General features: G+C 42.6%; 1 protein-coding gene across 1 annotated transcript in view; it reads right to left on the reverse strand.

Moving 5' to 3' along the window:
• The window catches only part of CCDC85C (coiled-coil domain containing 85C), a 112,127-nt gene that overhangs the window by 85,812 nt on the left and 7,134 nt on the right, over positions 1-19,181 (reverse strand). The window lies entirely within an intron of this gene.

Consider the following 19,181-nt stretch of genomic DNA (forward strand, 5'->3'; position numbering starts at 1 on the left):
GCACCCTCACTAAGGTCTTTTCCAAGCATCCCCAACAAAGATTCTTCAAAACACCATCAACCAAGGACTCTTCCAAACATCCCCACAAGTGTTGAGGGGCTGGAGTAGTTTGGGGCTGCTTGGCAGCCTACCCTGCCTGTTCTGCCCTTTGCAAGATCCAAAGGTTCGTGTCAGCATGCAGCAGGGCAGGCTTCTCCAGCTGTGCTGACACTGGGACTGCCCACAACCAGCAACACTATCAGGAAACAAAAGGTCAAGCCAACACAGCCACTTGTTTCCATATAAGGGCTATTAAAATGCAAAGGCTGGTAACTACTTCTTTGCTGATCATTTTGCAATAGGATAAATACACTGGTGAATACAAAGGGAAAAATGAACAGAAGGACCCTGCTTTGCCTCTCAACCTTCCTTGAAGTGAAATATCTGGATTCACGGCTCTTCTCCTGGGAAGGACACCCATGCAGTGATAGTTTCACCACAGACCACACAAACAAGGAAATTCAGAATGAAAAGTAAAAAATCTGCACTAACCTACAAACTCTGGCATTCAGAAGGTCCTGTACCACCACACGAACATGGCACTGCCTTTCTCTCCTTTGAACACCACACAGCCAGAAACTGTCTGTGACTGAGAATTTCTTCTAACACTTGACGGCAAACAATGCACACTCACTATTGAGTTATGACCTCAAATACTTCATGACTTCAAAACATACGCTTAATTCACACATATGCAAGCAAGAAAAATCACTCACAGGCACTGAATAACAACCGTTTGACATTTAAAAGTGCTTATTTGTAAGAACAGTTAACATTTGTATTAATTAAGGCACACTCAATGCAAGACCGTTCTGTGCTGTTCATCCTAGTATATATGAAAATTGTTGTCTATCTCAGAAAAAAAATGTGAAAATTATGTGTAATTACCTGCCTGTACTTTTCACCTGGGTATCATTAAAGACAGCAGAAAGCCACTGAATTTTAATTCAATATTCTTGCTGAAAACCTCATGGAAATATCAAGTGCTGGATGTCATCAAGATAGTGGGCCTTGCTGCGCAGCAGCAAAATATATCTACAAATTCCCTGATATCAATGGATTGATAGCATTCTATACTTTTGAAAAAAAATCTAACAGCTTATCACATATTCAGGAATGCCCATGCATTTAAGCCCAAATCTAACTGCATCATGAAAATATATGGATTGCTCCTTCGGCCTGCTTGGAGCAGAAACAGTGGTAAAAGGGCTGAGGCATAAATGGCAGCAGGTGCATCTCAACCAGGGAAAACAAACTAAATTAACCAATATTCCCTCATCAGACAAGAGCATTTTCTGGGTATCTATATTTCATTAGAAGGAGATGTTCATAATTAGGATGAGAGGAAATGGCCTCAAGTTGCATCAGGGAGGTTTAGGTTGAATATTAGGAAAAAATTCTTCACCAAAAGAGTTGTTGAGCATTGGAACAGGCTGCCCAAGGAAGTGGTGGAATGACCATCCCTGGAGGTATTTAAAAGACAAGTAGATGTGGGACACGGTTTTGTGGTGGCTTGGCAGTGTTAGGCTTATGGTTGGCCTCAATAACCTTAAAAGTCTTTTCCAACCTAAATGATTCTATGATTCTACAATAATTAGTTCTAGTTTAACAACTTTACTTGCAGGTTAGTAGCTGGGAGATTATTACAAGAGCAAGCCCACCAAAGAAGACAGGACTGAAGCCATCAAAGAGCAAGCAATGCCACCGGTTATTCTTCAGAAAGACAACCCCACTCCAACACTTGAGCCACATCCCTTTCAGAAACAAGCTTTCCCAAAGAAAAGAGCTCCTACCGACACAAACAAATAAATAACAATCTGCCTGCAACCACCCCAGCTTTTAATTAAATGGCAACTGAATAAACAGCCTGAAAGCTGCTGCGCCAGGATGGTCGTAACCCTGCTCCCGCTGCTGCCCTTTTGACTTCACGCACCCGCGGTCAGATTCTTGGCATACCCTTCCCTGCAGCCCAGCTTTTTGTTTGAAGTGGCACAAGTTCTAATTTTGTCAAGGTTTAGGGGGGGTTGTTTTTAATGTAAGGGCAAGCAGCGTGCCTGCCACGCACCAGGCTTCTGGTAGGGATTTCCTTACCCTCCCTGGAACTGGAGAGGCGTTTGCTATAACCAGTTTCCAGGACCTCGGAAAAAAAGGCAGAAAGCTTCAGAAAGATATCACATTAATCTCAAGTGTTGCTTCCTACCATCACTCATCACCTTCTAGGCAAGATCTTATATTTATAACACCTATAAAAGGATCTGCGGCCAAGTAGCATGCATTCATCACAGACCCAATTCCACCAGCAACAAATTTGCCCATCCCTCCACTCAGACTCTCTCATGACCAAATACAGCTCTTGCCTCAAGGAAAGAAAAATCCTCACAAAAAAAAAAAACAGCACCACACCTTTGTAGCCTTATCTTTTAATGCAACAATATAAAACGAACAACAAATACAGTAACAGCTCAAGTTATCAACATTTTCCACCCTGGACTGCATTATCAGATCTCCTTCATCCTAGTAGTTTGAGGGGAAAAAAAACAAAAAACAAAAACAGTGCTATTGAAATGCAAGTATTTTAGAGTGAATTTACTGAGCAGGGATAGTGTTTAAAAAAGAAAAAACAACCCGAAACAACACAACCCTAAGATACTGGCATCATTTTCACTTCTTTATTAAGCCAAGGATCTGTTGAAGTGCAGATTTCCACCCTCTGCCAATAACACCTGGCAGTACATGAGAAACTAAGTATTTTCACTGTGACGACATTTCCATTGAAATAAATGCAGGCATCTGACTACATTTCTAAGGAGGTGGAATATTATTCAGTGAGGGAACATAGATACACTGGGGAAGTGAGGAGGAGGGGTAGAGGTAAAATTGCAAGCAGTTAGTATTTTCTTGACATAACTGTAATTTGTGAATTTGAAAAAATCCACCTCTAAACTGTCGGTTAATTTGATTCGAGATTAATTCAAATGTGTCTGTCGCATTCCTGCCCCCACAAACACAGATCAGCACACCCACACGAGTCAAACCCAGAAGAAAAACTATGCAGCCCCCTCCACCCCACACATCCATGCCTGCAGTGGGCAACACCCTCCCACGCCCCCCTGGGGAACTGTAGGCTCCCCACAATCCGATTGAGGGCTGATGCACTTATTGAAGGAACAAGGGAGGAGACTTCAAGTGACTAACAATGCTTTTCAAAGAGAAAAAAATGGTTTTCCCACGGTTTAAAATTACCATCTGAACTTTAGCAGAAAAGCGGTGGCAGAGGTACCAGCTAGAATTACCTCGTTCCCTGTCATACGGGAATGTAAACTGCAGCCCCATCACAGGTAGTCTGCGCTCTCAAAATACACTGCTGACCTACGTGCCCACGAGCCCCGTCACACAGGTGGGTCTGTTCCTTTACAAGAATGCGACTGGGATTTCTTTGCTTTCCTGCCTTTCCTGCTTGAGAGGCTTTGGGAGGGGGTCCCAAACACACCTGTGAAACAGGGAGAGAAGGGGTAGGACTCAGGGGGGTTTCAGGTGAAACCTGCATAAGCAGCAAGAAGTTTCTTTGACAAGATAAGCAGTGATCACTTCCTAACAGCTTTGACACGGGATACCACTTCTTCCATATAAATGCATTTACACTTAAATAATGCATCTCTGTGACTAAAGGCGAGGAGTAATCAGAAGCTGACATTTTGGCTGCACACCGCAAAAGTAAACCTGCCTCAAAAATGCAATGCCAAAGGGAGAAGAACGAGAGATATACTTTGATTTATAGGCTACTTTTAAAATTAGCAGTGGAAGAGCTCTCCCGGTAGCTTCTGTGAAGGTCTCTGTTTTATTTGAGGAGCTCCCAGGAGCACAGCCATGGCACAGCCCCATAGCCTGCATGGAGCTCCATCTATTCAGTCAGTATTTATTTACATTTAACTACAAAAGGAAGGCTATCCAAACAAATGTTGAGAGTGTCCAGCAGATAATTAGGTATGGTAAAGCACGAATCTATTTAGACAAGAATGAGGGTATTGGTACAATCAAAATGCAGGTCACGGTTTTTAGTCAATTCCCAGTATAAACAAGCTTCAGCAGTGCCCCTCACACCAGAACCATAGTTAAAGGAAAACATCCTCTCCCTCACGATATCTTGACAAGTATGGGATTGTTGCAGTGCATCTGCAAGGACACTGCATTTGGGCCGCTGGATGTGTGCATTTGCCAGTGTTTAGCACTGACTGAACAACCCCTGAGCTTTGAGCTGCTCCCTGTCACATCCTCTGACTGCTTAAGCTCCAGGAGTCCCAGCCATCCATCCTCCCAGAGCTGTCACTGCTGGGAGCACGCAGGAGGGCACCAGCAGGCATCACAGAGCCCAAGTAACTTTTTGCTACAGGAACTGGCTCAACTGTTTTAATGAAATCACAGCTTGTCTATTTTTATTGTTCTCCGTATACCTGCTCTGTTTTCCTGCACATAAATTATTCTTCACTTCCTTCCTGAAAGAGCTATTATTTAACAGCATAGCTGGCATTGTATCACATTCCTCCAGAGGTCCATTAGAGCAATGATAGAGTGCAACCCCAGCACAGAAACACATGCACAAACACTTCCTGAACAAAACCCTTGCAATGTCAGACTTTCAAACACAAGAGGCAATACAAATAGAGATCACCACCCTAAACCAGGACATGGTGCAGAGTGTGGACTTCTACTTCTTCCAATTTACAAAATTAAAATACATGGGCTGTAATCATGGTTCTGTTTGTTCTGGACACATCTAACCCTGAATGGTCAAAGAGGGATATTGCTGGGATTTCTTCACAGATATCAAGGAGTCAGGCTTTAGATTCTTTCTCCCTCGTAAATTGTCTTTATTTAATCCTAATTCAAATTACCTGAAGCAGTCCTCTCACCTAACCCAAAGAAATAACACTGGACTTGGTCGTGAAAATTATCCTTCCTTGTATTTCAAGGCAGAGACATCTCCTCATCTATGGACATGCCTACACAGCTCCCTTGCTGATGTTGCACAAAAATGTCAACTAATATAAAATAGAATAATTCCACACTCTGGGTGATCTGAAGTAATACACCAGCTTTATATGCACATTTAAAACAGTTGTTTTATTTTACAAATATCTTTTTTTAGATTCTGATCTCATTTCAGCCTCTCTCCTCAAAGCAGCTTTCAGTGGATGATTCCTATGCCTTAAGTAAGTTATACCAACTTCCAATACCCACACAAAACCACTGCTCTCTAATTAGGAATTCAACTGAATTAGTATTATAATGAGCCCCGGAAAGCTGCCTATAGGCATGGATTTATTTAAATAAGGCCACGCTGTCTGCAGATTAGTGAACAAAGTATTCTCCCGGCCCCACACATGCCCCAGGAACCCCATCACCACGGGTGGGTAACAGGCTGTGCAGCAGAGGACAGCAATGCTGATGGTTCAGAGAAAAAAGAGATGCCAGGAGGCGGTGAAGAGAGCTCTGCTCAGTAAGCCCCCTCCCAAGACACCTATGCTACCTCACAAGGCAAATATAAGTTATTTCAAGTACCTACTGCTTGTGCAGTCTTTACCACCAAGAAAGTGAGTGGGAAGAAGTCACACCACCACCTTCCACAACAACAGAGCAAACAGGGAGTTTCCCTCTTCTGCTGCAGAAGGTTTTAGGCTTCTCTTGTACTTTAGGTCCAATCCAACCATAATCAGCTCCAGCAGAAGAAGCGTACGGCACAGAAGGTGTCTACTTCACCAGTAATACTGCTCTGGAGCAGAGTACTCCAGCTGCATCAGGTGTAGACAGGAAACAAGGCCAGCAGATGAGCAAAGACAAAATTTGCATCAGTCAGGGAAACCTTCAAACACACCACCCATCGCAGACAAGTAACAGAGATGTGAACTGAATGACCTCTTCCCACTTCAGCTCCTAATTCACCTCCTCCAAACACCCCCAGAACCAAGCTTAATCCTTCCATAAGGGAAAGTGATGAACAAAATGAGGTTGGTGGAATAATGCACATTTTATACCTGCAGGTAAGATGCCTCAATGGCCTTGGACATGCCACATGGCAGCAGGCATGAAGTTCATGTCACTGTTTGCTCTCCACAGATTTTGACCTCAACAACTCCGGCTGGGTCCAGGTTCGCTCAAAGCAACAGAAGCTTCCTCTTCAGACGCACACCTTTTCAGCTAGAGGAAAGGATCAGTTAATGCAAAGCTTCCTTTAACTGAAGGGGAAGTCTGTGGCTCCTCTCCAAAACTCTGGAGGCAAAAGACAGACAGACAACAAGCCCTGGCTGAGTTATAAAAGGGAAAACAATGCAAGGCTGCAGGGACGTTGATACACTAGCCCAGCAAGGTGCCGTCTCAGAGATGGGGGCCCCAACCTGGGATTTACTGTGTTCTTACCTACAGCTCAGCCTCAACTAGGTCACTCTGCAGTTTTGAACAGGCCATTAGAGAATTTAACATCTCCAAATTACCTCTTAACAAACAGGATAATTTAACATAATAAGAACAAGGTTTTGGTTTCTTCTAGGAAATTTCTGTGGCCTGCCACCTCTTGGGGGTAAATGTCATCCCAGTGATAATTACTCTCTTATAGCAAATGAAGCTTCTTATCCTTTTTCCACCCCCAAATACAGTCAAGTGTTCCAAAATATGAGTCACAACACAGTTATGAAGGGCTAAGAGAAAAACTAGAGAAGCAGGAATCCAAATGGGTTTTGCCTGGAGGCAAGGGGCAAAGGCAGTGAGATGCAGTAACTTTAACAACATCATTTTACCAGAGTGAAAAAAAAAAAAATAGGTCATCCTGTCACTACAGAGATCGAGCAGGATTAGTTTAATACCAGTGTGTCCAAATAAAGGTCAAAGACCGCCTCTGATTGACAAAGTGAAGAGAGTATGGTTATTACCAAGCTGGTTTCTTAGATAATATTTGTGTGGTTCTCCAGGTGAGTCTGAAGACAAGGCAAACGCGACCCAAGAATCCAGGATAAGGAAGTCTGTAGTGGCTCTGGGAGGCAGATTTCCAAGCTACGGATTTAAAAGGTAGGGTTGCATGGGCTTGTCTGGATTTGTAGAGTGAATCTGCCAAACATTTTAATGCATATCTTCATAACACAGACCAAAATCTGTATACAATCTAACTGGAGGCTCCCACATTATGTTTAAAAGATGGCACCAGGTCTTTGCAACAATTCATGAGGCCAAAACTCCTCAAAGAACAATCCTTGGAGGAAATCCAATAGCAGAGCATACCAGAGCATCATATTTGCTGTGCTGTCACGGAGAGTCTTAACCCTTGCCCTACAGCAATTCATCTTTGCTTGCAAGCTCGTAAGATTTTCCACCACCATTCAAACAGACACATTAGTAGCAGTCAGCCACAGCCTAGAACATCCATCATGGATCACTTGCCATGGGCCAAAGCCATCTAAGCTTTTACCCTGGGCTGCAGGAAAGGGAATCCTGTCCAGCAGAAGACAAGAACTCAGAACAGCTCCAGAGCACCCAGGAACAGCCTCAGACGGAAAAATGGAAATACAGAAGAGTTAGTTTCCCCCTTAAAAGACTCCATTTGATAAGTCGCTGTAGCCTTCACTTTATTTTTGACAGGAAGGACCAATCCTTGCCTACTGCAAATATTCTTCTAATCAGCAGTAACAAATGTGAAGCTGGATTTGAAGACAATTGTATGACCCTCTTCACAATTCCCTATCTTCAGTGCCTGCCTCGCCTCCCTCTCTCAGCATCCCCACAGCAGAGGCTGATCAGAATCTGCCCTAGACCCAGGCAGTCTAGAAACTCCCTATCATATTGTCTACAGCCACTCCAGCTCACTCAGACTGAATGGGCACTTGGTCTGCATCAGCATCCCTGGCTTCAATGCCCGGAATTAGGCTCTGCAGATTAGGCAATGTGCTGAGGCTTATCTCTGTGTCTAATCACTAATAAAGTTGCAGCCTGGTGCATTTGTACCGTATTAGGTCTCACTCAACAACATGGGCTCTAAAGGTCATCTGCCTCCCCCAATCACTTCTAGGTTTATTGCGGCAGGCACAACTGCTTCGGTAGGTCCCACTCCTGCTCCCACCGGCTGGCCATTGCCAGCAGAAATCCAATTATTGGCACAATGGTCCTAGCCTGACGAGGCTCCAGGGCCCCTCATGCTCCCGCCCCGGCGCCCCCTCCACAATGGCAGCTTTTATCTCAGCCTCGCTATTGTCTGGGATTCTCTCGCATCCCTGGACACAGGATAAAAGAGCCATGTTTGGAGAAATGTTTATGAATGAGGTCTCAGAGCGCAAGGGTGCAGCAACACAGGGCTTGACCGTGGACAGAAGGGGTCATGGTTTCTAAAAGCCATGTTGAAATGAAATAATTAAAGATGTAATATGCACTAGCCAGGAACAAAAAGATGTTAGGGGCAAACGGGAAATAAGAAGTGAAGTAGCAACGCTTCCAATGTCAAGGGAAGTTTGACTAGGGACCTTAGTGTATTAAGCGAAATACCTAGCAGATCCTATCACTTTAAGCCGCTGTTTTGATTTTTGTTTTGTTTAATATTGTATTGATTTCCAAAAGGAAGAAGAAATAATTTTAGTTTAATGAGAATATTTAAATTAAAAATGTAGTATATAGCAGCAGTAAACACCAGTATCTGCCTCAAAGAAACCATGTGAAAAATAGCAGCTAATAAAAATATAAATAATTCTTCTAATGTCAGAGGAAACACTCTATTCTTATCTTCAGCTGGTACAATGGATACTTGCAACTAAATTCATCAGACCAACGTGTCCTGTAAGACCTGTAGGAGTTATTAGGATCTTCCTAATTAAAGGCTTATGAGACCAGGCCAGTTCTGCAGTGCAAAACCATTTGAGAGTTCAGGCAGCTGGCAAAGCTAAGCTCAACTGCTAAAACACCTTCAGCATAACAGTACTACAAGTCTTGCCAAGAGCCAAAACTCTGCTTCCTTCCCACAACCAGACCTACCAGGCACAAAGCAACCTGCAAACCCTATTTGTTGTGTTGGAAAGTGCCCTCTTTGTGATGCTCTGCTGAGCAGAAGAAGATAGGAACGCTGTGAAACCTTTCTAGTCCTTAAAGAGTAGAGGCAGACATACAATTGTATTCAATGAAACATCATATGGTAATAAGCAGCAATGGAATAGCCAAGTATTAATTTCCCATTCAGTAGACTGTCACGTGTAAAAATCTATTTACCAAGGATTACTCTGTAGCTGCTACCATAATAAATCACCAGGAAAACGCCTTGTGCACTGCTAGCAGAGCAGGGGTTTGGAAAAGCAGGCAGACTGTTCTTCATAAACAGGCACTGATAACTAACCAAAATGAGAATTTGTGACAAATATCATATTAATTGCACTCTGCTTATTTGGCATGCTTGCTTGGGTGCCGGCAGGGGGGGAGGGCAAGGCTGACTTTTTTTTTTTTAAAACTAAGACTTTCCTGTTTGCAGCGAGAACACTGATAGATGTAGACTGTGGTACTAAGCCAAAGTCCAGGGGTCCAAAGGGTCTACTAAGCCAAAGTTCAGGGTCCCAAGTCCATTCACTATAGGAATTACAAAGGTTCTTTTGACTTCAAAAGACTTTGCATCAGCTCACAATTCACCTCCACCATTTACAAAAGAATGGTCTTCTGGCCTAGTTTCTGTTCAATGTAAACATTTTATGTAGGCTAATCTCAGATAAATAACTGTTTTCTTGCATTATCTAGATCTTTCACTACAGATTATGGGCTGTATTAGAAAGATTAAGCACTGCACAGTCAACTAAGAGCCTCTCTACAGGATGCTCCAGCTCCTGGCTCTGCAAGAATGCCATGTCACATATTAAAATACCCTGTATCTGCATGACGGTGCTTTGCCTTGCCAAAACCTCTTGCTATTCACCTGAAGTTTCCTATTTGTAGCCACAAGCAAACAGCATTTCAGAAGAGCTTTTGTTCTGTGCTGAAGAGCTAAGGCTAGGTTGCATTCCAGAAGTGGCCAGATAAGGAAAAAGGTCACATGCCAACATAGAATTTAATAGACCAGAATCAGACTGAAAACACAGGCCAGACATGGAGCAGCCAACTGCTTTAATACGGTTTACTTCAATGAGATACAGGTCTGAATAGCAGCAATACACTGAACACAACTCCAGCACCAGAACACATGGTGTAGTACAGCTCTCCTATCTCTGGTTCCGAGGATATCATGGTACAAGGGAATACCGATATCCCAGAGATCGTCTCACCAAAATCATTCAGGTAATGTACATTACCATATGCTTCAAATCTTTGTCTCCTGCTTATGACCCCAGCTGCCATTCATATGCTTTGTATCAATATCACAGAAATCAATTAACCCCCTTCACATTCGCATGGTCATAACCTGCACAGCACAAGCCCACAAGGCAAATTCACCCTTGGTACAGCTCATCTAACTGAATGCAAAAATTCTCAAAGAATGGCCTTCTTCAGTGCAGTAACATCTTAAAATATGAGACAAGTCTGATCCACACGTGGAAATACAAAGAGTAGACAAAGCAGTTGCCTCTGAAAACAAGAAAATCTGTACCTTTTTTCAAGTGCCAACTAGCTTGTTATTGCAGTTTCCATCGTGCCAACAAAATAATAATCAACCACATGTAAATCTTCCTAGGTAACTCCCTTAGTGTTTCCTAATAATACTACTGTAAAAAAATACAGGTATGTTCTCCTGTTCCTAATCTTCACTACCAAACTTCCATCGGAGTCATCACCCCTCTCAAAACAGCTTCAGGACACCTTTAGTATTCCGGCCTGACCACCTTGGGCCATGAGGTAATGTCTGAGACCACAACTGCTGCTCATCAAAACAACAAGCTCTGCTAGTAGATGTATATCCATATCACTAGGATCAACACCTCCACAGCTAGAGCTTTCCAGCTGAGATCCTCATTGGTCTCTAGTTCTTGAAAAAGCACTGAGATCTGGAAGCAGTTTTTCAGGTTAGGAACGCAAAAGTAGTATGTGAAATGCCTGCTTGCAAATGCTCATCCTACAGCTAAAGAGGGACTTCTCCCTCTAGAATCATCTTTCTGGCATTTATCACCAAGCAATGAATTCACACACAAAATATTTATAAAATTTACCTACAATCCAACGATGCTTATGTTGCAGAACACCCCACTACATAAATCTGTACAAATAACGAAGACATTCTGGGGTGAACATCTGAAGAAGCTGATAGAGAAAAATCTGTATACTCCCATTGCAGTGCCTGATCCTACCTACTTTGCAAGGCGTTTTTCACAGTCATCACTCTCGTTGCCCTTTGACACAGGCAATTATCTGCTCCCAATCCCGGCTGACCCCACATTCCTCACCCACCTGCAATTCCCATGTAAAGATAACAGGAGTTTTCATTCACATCAGCTTAGTCTCTTTGTTCTGGGCAAGGAAACAATATTCATAATGCCCAAACTGATTTCATTCCAGTAGAGGATTAGCTTCACTCTCTTTTGCTGTAGAATGAAAAGGCGAGCAAGAAATTACCATCAAATAATTACAATACTTTTTGCTTCACAATGGATACCCAGAGGTTTGCACAAAACAACTCATTTGCTGGATTGAACATGCAGTAAATTTCTGAGCATGCCTCAGATATACTTAGAAAGCCTACCAAGTCCTGCAGATAAGGCCCAGGACTGAGAGCTGGAAGACAAAAAGCTCTGTTGCCTGCTCTTTGCATACTTAGGCTAGTCAACACTCAAACCATAAAGAAGGGGAATAATGCTACTTCTCAGGCTTATAAATATGCTATGAGGCCAAATCCATTAGTGTTTACAAAGCACTCCTAGACTTCTTGTATGGAAGGAGTTATACAACCATAAAGTATTATTCATGCTGTTCTAAGGCAGAAAAGTACATATTACTGTAAATCCAGCAGTAGCTTTTCATGCACCATTAAGGTTTACTACACAGTCTTAATCTAATTATAAGCACTTCAGAACCCAGATCTGTCATTCGAATCATACAGATCAGAATTCATCATGGAATAACCAACTGGGTCAAAGACAGACAGCACAGGACACACAGGCACTCATTTTCCTCATTTATCCCACATATCTTCAACTGAACCACTTGTATTTTCAGAACTCCATGATTACTGGTTTTCCTGCCATCTTGCATTATATCTACTCAGGATTTCAACAGGTTCAAAATTATGTTTGCACATTTTTTAAAAGCTGAGACAGGAAGGAGTGCAAAGTTCAGATCTACACCTCCTCCAGCATTTATCAAGGAAGCTGGTCCCTTCAGGCAACTGTTTCTGCCCATTATTATTCTGAGATCTCCTTCGCCTGCAATTCTGAAAATGTATTCATAACTAGTGGTAGACTTGCTTTTGACTTGCTGATCAAAATACAATCTTTATAGCTCCAGGCTCCATCATCAATGCTGTGCTGGAGGGAGTTCAATCCAGTTCAATGAAATTGGTTGTTAAAAATAACAGCTAGCTCCCAAACCACATCTTTGGACTCATTTACTCCATCTCCTCCTCCAGGCTGCTGCCAGACCCCTTTGAGGTGGTCTCCAACTCCATCCTCAGCTAGCTAGGCAGGCCACTCTTGCCACCAACTCCTCACCCATGGTGAGGACATCTTCCCCCTAGCTCAGCACAAGGGCTGCTTGAGAGTTTCACCTGAGCTTGACAGAAGTCCCCTCAATTGTCATCTTACTCTTTACCCTCCTGCACCAAGTCATAGAATCATAGAATCACCAGATTGGAAGAGACCCACCAGGAGGTCGGCACCTCCACAGCCCATTGTGCCAGACCACACATCCCACCTCGCTGAGCCCTTTCCTCCAGCTCTGTCAAAGACAACATCTGTAGAACAACCCTGTCTCTTTGTGTTTGATATGGTTTTGGTTTAAATCCAAAAATGAAATATCTCATTTAAAAAGAAAAGGTCAAATACAAGTATTGCCATCCTTAAGTATAACACAATAAGGGAGTTTTACCTTTTAAACAACATTCCTTTTACTAGGCCAGCTCCAAGCCTTTCCCAAAACTATTGCATTTGTTTCACTTTGAACTGCCAAATAAAAAAAAAAATTAAAAAAGGACAGCCCTCTAATTTTTATCCAAATAAGGCAGAATGAAAGCATAGGACACCAGATTTTTTATCGGAAACCTTCCCTGTCCAATCTGGCCAAGACACTATAACGATTTGGAAGGAAAAAGAGGCCTCTCCAACTGCTTCAGCTGCTGTTTACATGATCCATTCCTCATCTTGAAGGACTCTGAGCAGACTTGCCTCCACAACTGTGGGATCAGAAAGCTCGTTACAGCGTAGGTCCAACAAACAGGGCATTTACAGCTCTACAGCGGCACCTTCTTAAGCGTACAGCCCTGGGTCCAAGAAAATTAGCTAGTCACCTCAGATAGTTCCAAGAGCAAAGCTTGATCGCGTTCAGAATACTTAACACTGAAAACGCTGAGCGCCTGTCCTTTAAACAGAAGATGCCTTCAGGTATGTCAGGCAGATCCCCAAAACCAGAGATGCTCTGGATCACGTGCAGTTGTGCAAACTCTTGACCTGCTGCCATAGAGCCAAAGCAGGACTGTGACCTGCATGTTCCACCTCTACATACCCATCCACCCTCAGCTCTCACCTGCGTAAAGCAGCAGACACTACTGAGTTAAAAAATGCTCCCTTTACTTCTAAGAAAAAAAAAGAAACAACAAAACATGCAGAAGTGGATAAACACATAGCTTTATATTTAAGCACAGATTAAACATCATCATTACTTAGAGGAATGTTCAGTTACAGAACAAATTTCCAGAGGAACTTAATTATCATTCTAGGGTTAAGAAAAGGATTTGCGTGATCCAGTCTCTCTTCCTTACTACACTGTAAGTGATGGATGTGACTGAATACAACAATCCACTTAACCCCATAGGATCTACACCCATCATTTTAAATAATTAAATAGCATTAATTTGGGGTGATCCTTTCTCCCTCCCACATTGCTTAGCTTTACATACAGAAAACATTTTTAGAGTACAAGGCAAACAACAAACAGGAATATAATTAGTCCTTTCAAACAGAGATGTTGTTCAACTTAACTAATTGCAAAGAAAGAAATCAAAAGCTTACACTGTGTGGCTAGCAGTGAAGTCATAAAATGTCACTTTTCTGAGGTTCATACTACAGTAATTATCTTTTATTCAAAGAACAGTGACTCATAAATCTGCTTTTTCATAATAATCCTGCACAAAATAAAAGTCTGCAATAAAAGAGCCGCCCCCCCCCCCCTTCCCTTGGTCAACTTGAGGCTGAAACAAGGTTTTTATGAACTGTGGGAGTGGAAAGTCATTAGGGTTTCAATTCCAAATGAAAATTAAGGCTTTTAACTTCCCATACTACTCATACTGACATCCTTTCACACATAATTGCCTAGGAAGAGTTACAACGGTCTTGTCACCCTCCTAATGATTCTGTGATACACTGTCAAATAGAACCTTCCCCTGAATTCCACTACTTGAATAAAAGCAGAAGGTAGTTAAGAAACACTAGGTTCACACCCAAAAGTGACTTTGATGACTTTTTGTCAGGGCTTGTAAAGAGTTACCACATCATCAGCATCAGAAATACAGCAATCAAGGGATCAGGTAATTGCAAAGAGGAAAGGTGTCTTCAGCAATTACAGCAAATACAATGCTGCTTTGCGGTGACTGCTTCTCAGTTGTGGTTCTCCACCTCAGCTGGAACTGCACTAGGCTGCCAGATAAACAGCATTATCATACCATATGTGTTTGTTTAAACTCAACTGGGCAATGCAGATGGGATGAGATGAAATAACAACAAATCTTGTCCTCAAGATATCTTGTCCTCAATATCCTCTGAGATATCAAGGTAACCTGCTGCTGGAACAGCAGCAGCATCTTTCTGCACTTGTCTCCAGCTGCAGAGACAAACACTGCTCTTGGTCTTATTTTGCTTATTTGGGAGAATTATTATTTGACAAGTTTCTATGTTTGACAGTTGGCTGGAGTCTGTCCATCCTTCATCACCCCACAGTCCCAAGAAATATATACAACACAGAAAGAAGCACCCAACACATAAATTACTTTTATCCCACTAAAGTTGAAACAGGATTTGAAGTAACTCCAAAACTGGGAATTACAAACGTCTGGAGTTTTAGTTACTATAAAAGCTGCTCCTTCTTTGCTAGCTGATTATAACTGAAAACCTGTGTTGTTTGTTATCACTGGTATCATAGCAATGGTTAAGAGGCCCTACTGGAGGTAAGGGTGTAATTCTGTTTAGCACTGTACAAGCACGTTATAAATGATCCAACAAATCACAAGCAACTTGGAGAAGGCAAAGGAAAAACGTTATCCTGGTTTTATAAAAAGAGAACCACAGATCATGTAATTTATACAAGACTATATCAGAAGGCCACGTTACAATGAGAAAATGCATCAAATCCGAGTCCCAATTCAATGCAACCCATCCCTTTGTTATTTTAAAGCTTATACCTAAAATAATACAATCTTAACTGACCTCGTAAAAAGAGGACTGCATTTTGTTACAGGAGACAACCATGGGAGACTTCCAAATAAGCCGCTCAGAATCCAGAAAGCAAACAGCTACACCAAAAACTCAGTAAGAACAACTTTCAGAAGACAGCTGAATACAGTCACACAAATGCAGCTACTTCCATGTGCCCTAGAGGACTGAAAGCTGCAGAAATCAATATTTTTCCTGAGGTGGAACCTGCAGCCTCTCCAGAAGAGATCCTCACAAACAAGGCATACATTATCATCTTTCAAGACATCAAAGCAAAATAAATGTTCAGTCTTTAAAAAACAATCCCCACCTTTTAAGAGATGTAACAAGCAGTAAAGAGAATGAAAAAGGAAAACACCACAAATGTTATCAGATGAAAGACAGAAACCCTACTGCACTGGCTGAAATACTCAACTGGTTTGTAGCCTAAAACATAAACATCACAAAGAAATGAATTAATAATTGAAATAATGCGAGTGCATAGGTACGTCAACAGCAAGGACAGGTGTATCAGCGTTCTGCACAGGAGTGAAGAACTGACTTACTCCCATGCCGGTTTTAAGTTGCAGTCAGACAAACTAACAAGGGGACATTTTATCGGAGGTTTTCACAATATGCCATCTTTGTGCAATGTATGAGCCACCGGTGAAGACTGTGTAACCTATAACTATGTATCACATTCAACAGCAAAGAAGCTTTTAACTCCATGGAAAAGGATTAAAAGCTCTGCAGATCCAAAGCATAGATCAAAGTTATAGTCAGCTGCTGGGAAATATATAAATATGAGACCGCAAACCCCTGTAAAGGAGATAAGAAAAGGAAACCAGGAAGACAAAAGAATACTGTACATCACTAAAGTGCTTTAAGAGTGTACATAAAAATAAGATTTTCTTAACACCTCTCTTAGGGGAGCTGAAAAAGATTCAGCACCAACCAAAATTTTATTACTGATACTCTGCTAGCATCTGACAATGCTACTCTGGCACAAACACTGGGCTTCCATAGAGGTTGGCCTGGAGCCATTTTTAGTAGATCCTACTAAAAACAAAAGTGGGAGGAAATCAGTGACAACATCTACATAACAATGGTAAATAGTTGCACATATACATAACTAGGGGTAGTCCTCTGGCTACACAAAAATCAAGCGGACTATTACCTAGATAGGCCAGATTATGTCCATTGTTGGAGATTAAAGACATTATGGATCTCCTTTGAATACAAGATTAAAGCAAGTGTAAAGAGTCTAAGTCTTAAGTCCATTCAAGTCAAAGAGTGTCCCTGCCATAACTCCTCTGGACACCAAGGTGTACCAACCTTAAAGGTACCTTAAACAGGCATCCTTAAAGGAGCACAGTGTCACAGGAGTGTCAATCGTAGGAAAGGGGTGTTACCAATAAGTGTAAAAGAGTGAATGAAATGTACCTTTAACAAGTGAAAAACTGCAGATGAAAGACAGATACCAACCCTCCGGAGACTGCTTAGCGCTTAATGGAGAGTCAGAAACCAGGAATTCAAGTTTTAACCTTGCATCTGTGCTATACAGCAACCTACCCTCAGATGATCCAGGATGGAAGATGTGGGGAAGGACAAACATTTTTTAAATCTAGTCAACCCACTAGGTTAGAGATTGACAGCAAGCCTCCTGCTGCATTGGTTTCCATAGAAATATTACACTTTGGGGACTGGAAATGCTGTAAGGCTTACTTTTTTTTCTTTTCTGAAATAACAGTTTGGTTTCACTGCTGTATTTTGAGGGGTCCTTTTGCCTGCTCCTTTCCTCTCTATAGGTCTTCTGCAGCAAGATGACAGAGCAGCACCCACTCCACAGCTCTCTTCATCATTCCCTGTGTTGCCCCAGGAAGGCAGGGACAGGTCAGATGTGGCTGCCAAACCCCCAGGCACAGGCAGACCTGGAGCACCCTACTGCCATGGAGATGGTTTGAAAGAGCAGCAAAGTACCTTCTCTTGCATTCCAGCCTAAACTCTCCTCCATCTGCTTAATCCATACACTACATCCTCCATCTTCTGTAAATATTCACATTCTGCTGACCCTCCTGCATGTGAATGAAAACCAGCAGCAGAGGAGCTTGGGATGAAATAGGGAGAAAGGCAGCAGTATGCAGTCTTGAGCAGCATTGCGTGGAACTGGGGGATGGAGCAACATTTGAAGGGCTTTTCGGAACACTCCAGCTTTCATTGAACTAATTCTGCCAGCAAGCCAGGGTTGATGCAACCGCACAAGACAGCTAACGTGTCACCCCTGCAACTGCAGCTTCCAGCTCGCCAAAGCCCTGATGCCACAAGCCCAGCACTGGCTGCGGGAGCTCCCTCTGCTATAGACAGCACAGCCCTCTCCCACCACAGCCACTCCAGGCAATCAGGAGACATCCTGTCCTACAAGCCTGTAGGAGAAGCCCACACAGACAACAAGATAATTAATATCAGATTTAGGATCACTTGAATCTCACCAGAAGTTCCCTGGAAAAGGAGGATCTACAACCACTTGCTATGCCAGGCAAAACAGCCACAATACTGACAGCACTCTTAATAGTACTTCAGTGTCCCAATCCCAAATCCAACCAAGAAATAACCTGTAATCTGCTTCACGAGAACAATTTTTCACAAACACCCTTTGCAGAGGAGTCCCTGAGCAAGATAAACATTTAGCACCACCACTGCTCAGCAATGCAAGAAAGTCAGCGCAAGCAATGAGCTTCCCAAGAGGGGCAAACAGCAATCCAAGAAGCAGTTTAAGGGAGGGAAGGGCATACCTACTTCAGTCCCCGTGCATACAGGTGTAACCTGACATACACAGTCCTGGCCCAGACATCAGTCACTAGAAAAGTGTTCAAAATAACCTGTACAGCAGCCTTCAATTGCCATGGTGATAAATGTTTCCTACAGCTTAAGAGCAGCTGAGTCCTGAACTCCACACACCTCATTCACTAACAATAGCACTCATTATATTAAAAAAAAAAAATACAAATGAATTGTGGCCATTTTAAGCCTTCCTCAGATCAAGGGCTGATTTACACACTCATTTCAATGGGGAGTACTGTGCGCACATCGCTGTTAATTCCGAAGATGGAGCTTGCTTTTTTTGCTTCACAATTCAGCAGGCAAGGGGAAGACAGATTATCTGAGACAGTGTTACTTTTTCTGCCAGGAGTTATCTATTTGCAGAAGTGGGTCAACTTCCTCTTGGTGGACATGTTAGTGTGCGAGTGCCTAGGAGCGCTGCCTGCGAATTTCTGCCCGCTCTGCGTGCAGAGGAACCTCTGCACATAACTATTTATGGCAGCCAAGTGTTTCATGAATTGCAGCAAGTTAACCACAAGGGAATGATGACATTTGGCGACAGGGCAGGATGAATTCTGGCTGGCAGACAAACAGTCAGGTTAAAAATACAGAATGCAGAAGCAAACCCAGCCAGTCACTGTTAATTCACAGGAAAACTGGATGTGCATCCCCTAAACCTTCCCAGTTACAGGCGAGCAGCATTGTGTGTTTTGCAGCATGATGCATTAAGGCCCAATTACGAGCTTGTAATTACGACTTCAGCCT

The sequence above is a fragment of the Phaenicophaeus curvirostris genome, chromosome 5 (genome assembly GCF_032191515.1).
Source record: "Phaenicophaeus curvirostris isolate KB17595 chromosome 5, BPBGC_Pcur_1.0, whole genome shotgun sequence".
NCBI lineage: Eukaryota > Metazoa > Chordata > Aves > Cuculiformes > Cuculidae > Phaenicophaeus > Phaenicophaeus curvirostris.